The sequence below is a fragment of the Octopus bimaculoides genome, chromosome 8, assembly GCF_001194135.2.
Source record: "Octopus bimaculoides isolate UCB-OBI-ISO-001 chromosome 8, ASM119413v2, whole genome shotgun sequence".
Lineage (NCBI taxonomy): Eukaryota > Metazoa > Mollusca > Cephalopoda > Octopoda > Octopodidae > Octopus > Octopus bimaculoides.
Window position 1 is genome coordinate 38,505,140 of NC_068988.1, and position 7,444 is coordinate 38,512,583.

Genomic DNA, 7,444 nt, shown 5'->3' on the forward strand with positions numbered 1-7,444 from the left:
CCAGGAAGTAATTCTTTTCCCTCCACCCCTTCTTTGGCACTCTCCAGGAAGTAATTCGCCCCTTCCTCGGAACTTTCCATAGCAGCCAAATCTCCCTCAAAACTCCCTACTGTATTAATGCGACAATTCTGCATATCATGTAGTTTGAATGAGAAACTGTAAGGTGTGTGAGCAACTGGTTGTGTTAATGGTCGAAGAAAGGGGAATTGCATTAGAAAAAGTTTTAATCGCTGTTCTCGGTAAGTATGGGGTCTAGGAAAAATGGAAGATGCATTAAAAAGTTGACGTTAAGAACTGCTTAAACAGAAAATGAAGCTGTAAGAATTAACAGGGAAATTGTATATAAGAATTAATAATAGACATATCCAATTTAAGAAATGTGAAGATAAAAGCTTAGTGAACAAGTATGGAATAAGTAATTGTTATATGCTTATAGAAAAACAATTTATATTATAGAATAGATACATACCTGTTGAAGACGAAAATGTATGTGAAAGCTATTGTATTGGACGTGTGTATAATCATAGAGAAAGTGAAAGACATGAAATGGACGTATGTGGTTGTATGTGTGCGTGTTTTTGTGGCTAATTTGGTGGGAGTTTTGCTGTCAGCAGGATGTGGTTTGTGTTTTATCTCTCGACCAATGGTTGGACAAGTGAAAATATTTTTTAAATATGTGTTTTCGGGAAAGGGGATCTTTTGTAGTGGGTGTCAAATGAAAAGAGACATAGACAGTTTTATGACTGAACTTCTTTTGAAGTTGGAGTGAGATGGAAGAATTGATGTGCGTGCGCATGTCTGTGTGTGGATGTTTGATGAGGTGTGCGAAACAGAGAGTAATGTTGATGGTGTGTGTGTATATGAGAGAGAGAGAAAGAAAGAAAGAGAGAGAGAGATAACTGAAATTTTCTATTCAGTTTTTGTAGTGAGTGAATGTGTGAGTGATTGACAGAGAAGAACCGAGAGAGAAGGAGAGAGAGAGTAATTATGTATGTATGTATTATGTATGAATGGCTTCAGTGACACACACTCACATACACGCAGGTTGTTTTAATCGATTTTCTTGGAAACTATGGGTGCTATGAAAAAAGACAAAGTGTGTTCCAATCTATGCACCCGTCTCCACATGTGTGCCATTTTTCACGCGAATCCACCAAGCCGTTTGGCCGTGAAACTCGAGACAAGAAAGAATACAACGGTCACCCATGTTCAATTTATATTATAGATATACAATAATCCCTTGAGATCTCAGATATTTTTTCTGAATCTCTCTGATTCTTTTAATGTTCTTGCTTCCTGGTAATAAATCGATATTAATTAATATCCAATTTTTTACCCTAATGTTTTAATTCTATCTATCTATCTCTCTCTCTCTCTCTCTCTCTCTCTGTATATATATATATATATATATATATATATATGTATGCATGTGTATATGTTTGTGTGTCTGTGTTTGTCCTCCCCAACATCACTTGACAACTGATGTTGGTGTGTTTACATCCCTATAACTTAGCAAAAAAGACAGATAGAATAAGTACTAGGCTTACAAAGAATAAATCCAACTAAGGGTGGTGCTCCTGCATGGCTGCAGTCAAATGACTGAAACAAGTAAAAGAATAAAAGAATATATATATGTTAGGCGGCACAAGCACTTATACATAGGACGGTAACTTCCACCTACCAAATTCAATCACAAGGCTTTGGTCAACCCGAGGCTATCACAGAAGACACTTGCCCAAGGTGCCATGCAGTGGGTCTGAACTGAAGACCATGTGGCTGAGAAGCAAGCTTTGCATGTACAATTATATATATGCATATCTGGTGTATACTGATGTGTGTATATAAATAAAATGGATGGAAGATGTGTGAATGTGCATACAGTGCATATTCATTTAAAGAAAAACAAAAACATTAATAGTGGCAGCACCTGTAATAGTAGTAGTAGTAGTAGTAGTAGTAGTAGTAGTAGCAACAGCAGCAGTTGCAGCAGCAGCAACAGTATGAATAGTAGTAGCAGCAGCAGTATTATTATTAGTAGTAGTAGTAGCAATAGCAGCAGCAGCAGTAGTAGTAGTAGTAGTAGTAGCAATAGCAGCAGTAGTAGTAGTAGTAGTAGTAACAGTAGTAGCGGTAGTAGCAGCAGTACTAGTAGTAACAGTAGCAGCAGCAACAGTAGTAGTAGTAGTAGTAGTAGTAGCAATAGCAGCAGTAGTAGTGGTAGTAGTAACAGTAGTTGCGGTAGCAGTAGTAGCAGCAGTACTCATAGTAACAGTAGTAGTAGTAGTAGTAGTAGTAGTAGTAGAGGCAGCAGCAGCAGTAGGTGTAGTAGTAGTAGTAGTAGTAGTAGAAGCGGCAGCAGCAGTAGTAGTTGTAGAAGTAGTAGAAGTAGTAGGAGGAGGAGGAGGAGGCGCAGCAGCAGTGAGCTGTAGATACTCTATCACTGCAATATTTGAGATTTTCTGATCAATTTTGAAACAAAACTAAATACGTATTAAAAAAAAACACAAGAGAAAGAAAAGAAAAAGAAAAAAAGGGGAAAAGAAAGAACTCCCTTAAAGGTTCCTCAGAAGTGCTAGATTAGAAGCAGGAGGAGCAAGGTATGGCTCCTGAAGGGCATGGAAAGGGACAGGGCAGAGTATCAAGTGTAAAGTCATAGAGAAGAAGAGTCAGGCAGCAGATCTTGGCATTGATTTTTGCATGATTTCTTAGTTTCAAACATTGATTGATTTGGGGAACAGGGAGGGGGGCGTGATGGGGTGGTGTTAATGGTGGGGGGTATGGAGTTGGGGTGTGTGGAGAGAGTGTGGTAGTGTTGTTGTTGTTGTTGTTGTGGTGGTGGTGGTAGCAGTGGGGAATTATAGTGGTGACAGTAGTGGAGGTTGTTGGTAGTGGTGCTGACTGTGTTGGTGGCTGTAGTGGCAATGGTATTGGTGGTACTGCTGGTGGTGATGTTTACTGTGGTGGTGGTGGTGGTGGCGATGGAATTAATGATAAGATTTATTGTGGTAGTGATGTTAATGTTGGTGTTGATGTTAATGGTGGTGGTGGTGCCTGTGATGGAGATAGTGGTGTTGGTGGTGGTGGTTTTGGTGGAGGTGATGGTGGTGACAGTGATTGTGGTAGCAGTAGCAGTGATGGTAATAGTGGTGGTGACGATGGTGATGGTGTTAGTTGTTGAGTGTTGTTACTGTTGCTGTTGAACCCCAGACCAACCCTGACCAAACAGATGCATTGTCATGCCATTCCAGCTGTGACCGTCCCATCTTCTATAATACTGTCAGGCATCATCCATTTAGGTGTACATTATCCAATCCATCATTCCTTTTTCATTTTTTAAGAGGCCAGAATGTAATTTGAAGGTGATATGGCTGTTATTTCTAGCAGGTTGAATGAACATGTCAAGGCTCCATCACTGCTTGAAATAGAAAAGACAATGACAGATTGACGATGGTAGGAGAGGGAGTTGATGGTGTTGATGATGACGATGACGATGATGGTATTAATGATGAAATAGCAGAGGATACAAAGGTACCAGAAGTATGACATGAAATGAAAGAAAGTGGGGCAGGGGAAGGGTACGAGGTGGGGAGGGTGGCGTTTGTTATTGGATTCTTTGGAAGAGTGCTGGAATTTATTAATAAAACCCCTGTACCTTACCTCCTAGTCAATTGTGTTTAAGCAGAAGATAAATATTTACAAGAGTAATAGTAGGTAAAACAAAGGTGGTGGTTGAGGAGGAGGAGAGGAAGGGAAGAAGAAGAAGAAATGTGAAATATGTGAATAAATGGAAACTTTTTCGAATGAAAAATGTATTGATGAAAAAGCAGGCTCTCACTGGTGCTATGCGTAATGAGTGTATATGTATAAATATATATGCACATACATACATGCATACATACATGCATACATACATACATACACACTCTTTCACTCTTTTACTTGTTTCAATCATTTGACTGTGGCCATGCTGGAGCACCGCCTTTAGTTGAGCAAATCGACCCCAGGACTTGTTCTTTGTAAGCCTAGGACCTATTCTATTGGTTTCTTTTGTCGAACCGCTAAGTTACGGGGACGTAAACACACCAGCATCGGTTGTCAAGCTGATGTTGGGGGGACAAACACACACACACAAACACACACACACATATGTATACATATACGTATATACGACGGTCTTCTTTCAGTTTCTGTCTACCAAATCCACTCACAAGGCTTTGGTCGGCCCGAGGCTATAGTAGAAGACACTTTCCTAAAGTGACATGCAGTGAGACTGAACCCGGAACCATGTGGTTGGTAAGCAAGCTACTTACAACACAGCCACTCCTGCACCTATGATTTATGTTGCATGGTATTTAATATGCCTTGATTATCTTAGTTGTATGAATACATGGCCCCTAGCTAATCTGAGATATTCCCCTTAGCTCATTTCTGTTTAACATATGCAAATTATTTAGATTATAAATGTGTTGTACTCTTTTATTTTTGTGTATATGTGTGTTCTGCCCTCATTCTTGATCAGTCTCTCTCTGTCCTTCTCTTGCTCTTACCTCTGGCTAGGTAACCATGTATCTCCTTTACACCAGCACACCTCTTTCTTGTTAACTCCTTCACCCTCTCTAGGCAACTGTTTCTGCCCTTGTTCTTGTTAACTCTCATTCTCTCTCTCTTTCTCTCTCTGGTCAGGTAACCATGGACCCCCTCTACAAGACATCTGTTTCTGCCTCTCTGTCACAAGGTCACCTCCTCCAATACCCCCTCCACACTCAAAGATTCTTTGTCTTGCAAAGTCACTCAGTGACCCTGCCAGTGCAGGTGCCACTTAAAAAGCACCCAGTCCACACTGTAAAAAGGTTGGCATTTGGAAGGGCATCCAGCTGTAAAAACCATGCCAAAACAGACACAGAAGCATTATGCAGTCTTCTGCTAGGCCAGCTGCTGTCAAACCGTCCAACCAATGCCAGCATGGAAGGAGGACGTTAAATGAGGATGATGATGTCCAAGTATCCTGTTTACTGATGGCAAGGTGAGACAGCTACCAGTTTGGAGCCAGGTAAAAATGCACCTCTTACACTTCTTATATTATGTCAAGTGATCAGTATGCGGAAGAGCATCAAGCTATAGGAATCATGCCATAGTTTTGATGCTTGCGTGAGATGTTATCCGTTGACATGACAGGTCCTGTTTGAACCCATCGAACCCAAGTCAACAATGAAAAAAAAATGTAAAAGCACATGATGGTGATGATGAGGATGATGACGACGACAACGACGACGATGATGATGGTGATGATGATGATGATGATAAATGCATCTACATGTGCATTTATATATGTCTGCGTGTCAGTGTTAGATTTATATACATACACACACACACATTCATATGCATACACACACACATGTGTATATATGTATATATATATATATATTTGCGTGTGTACATGTATATGTCTATACACTCACACGTGCATAAACACACATATACACACATATACATTCACGCATATGCATGCACACACACACACATACACATACGCACACAAGTATATGCATATGCAACTCCACACAAATCAGAGACAAAGATACACAACATGTCCACATACAACATGCGTGCATACATGCATACATTCATTTCTGACGCAATCACTTTTTCTATCAAGCTTGCAGCATCATAATTTGATCTGTTTATAAGATGATGCACAGTGAATGGTAATGTGTACTCGGTGACATGCATGCATTTAGGCATGCAGCAAAATGCATCAGTAATAACGGTGTCAATAGCAGGTAAAAATAATTTACGCAATTCTAATATGGAAAGACAAAATACAGAAGTACAAGTTATTGTAGAACTATATATGTTGATGTATGTACTTGATTTTGAGTACGTGTGTGTGTGTGTTGTGCTTTTGCGATTGTAGTAATTCTTATCAACATAGCAATTATCGTCGTATTCATTGTTGTCACCACTATCGTCATCGTCGTCATCATCATCATCATCAGCATCATCGTCATCATTGTCACCATCATTGTCATTGTCATCATCACCATCGTTGGCACAATAGTCATCGTCAACAATGTCATTGTTGCACCATCATCATCCTCATCATTATCATTATCTTCGTCATCAACCTCGCCATCGTCGTTGTCATTGCCATTGTCATCTTTATCATTACGATCATTTGTTTTTATCACCAACATCACTTTTATCAACTTGATGACCCATTGCCAATATCATCATTGTTGTTGTCATCCTGACTGCCATCACATCCTCATCATTTTCCCTATAGTCATTTTGTTATCATTATCAACCTCATCATTCCCACCATCACCACCAGCATCATCAACATCATCTTTCACATGTGTTTTTCAATCACTGGTGTCATTCATATGCATGTGGCATCTGTAGAAACCATTTATACACAAGTATCATCCAGTTACAAGCATCATTCGCACACAGGTGTCATCACACACAGGTGTCATCACACACAGGTGTCATCACACACAGGTGTCGTCACACACAGGTTTCATTGACACACAACTGTCATCCATTCCTAGGAGTCATTTATATATCATTCACACACATGATATCCATACAGGTGTGTCATCAACATACAGGTGTCATCCATACAAGTCACTCACACACGTGTCATTGATTCGCAGGGGCCATTCACTCATATATGTCAACCATACAAATGCATTATCAACATTCAGCTGTCATCCATACAGGTGTGTTGAATGCAGGTGTCGTTTACTCTCAGATGCCTTCTATACACACGTGTCCTCCAAACAGGTGTATACTACAGGTGTCATGCTTACAGATGACATGCACACAGGTGTCATTCACCTACAGATATCATCAATACACATGAATCATCAACATACAGGTGCTGTGAATACAGGTGTCATTTACTCACAGATGTCATCCATATACATGTGTAATAATTAAATTATGCATGTTATTGTGTTTTGTTATGTATGTGATACTCCAATCCATGGAAAAAATTGTCTTTCATGAGACCAATCTGAGGTGCAAAAGTGGTTAGGGACTAATGCTCTGATGAGTCTGTCAATTCTCCATCCGGTTATCCCAAGCTGTGTGCACATAAACCATAGCATTCATTTTAGAAGTGAAGAAATTTTGAAGTTTTTCAGCAGATGAAATTGTTACATAGCTAGAGTGACTCCTCTTTCATATCACATATATATAATATCCTCCTCCTCATCATCATCCTCAGCATCATCATCATCATCATCATCATCATCACCATCATCTTCATCATCCTCATCATCATCATCATCATCATCACCACCACCATCATCATCATCACCATCATCTTCTTCTTCATCATCATCATCACCACCACCACCACCACCACTACCACCACCACCACCACCACATCATCATCATCATCATCATCATCATCACCATCATCATCACCATCATCATC

The 7,444-nt window shown here is 39.9% G+C and overlaps 1 long non-coding RNA gene across 1 annotated transcript in view; it reads left to right on the forward strand.

Annotated features, from left to right (window-relative positions):
* LOC128248515 (uncharacterized) overlaps nt 1-7,444 on the forward strand; it is a 52,545-nt gene that overhangs the window by 37,921 nt on the left and 7,180 nt on the right. Inside the window, exon 2 of the long non-coding RNA XR_008264684.1 lies at nt 4,684-5,050. This is a non-coding gene — a long non-coding RNA (uncharacterized LOC128248515). The remainder of the gene's footprint in view (nt 1-4,683; nt 5,051-7,444) is intronic.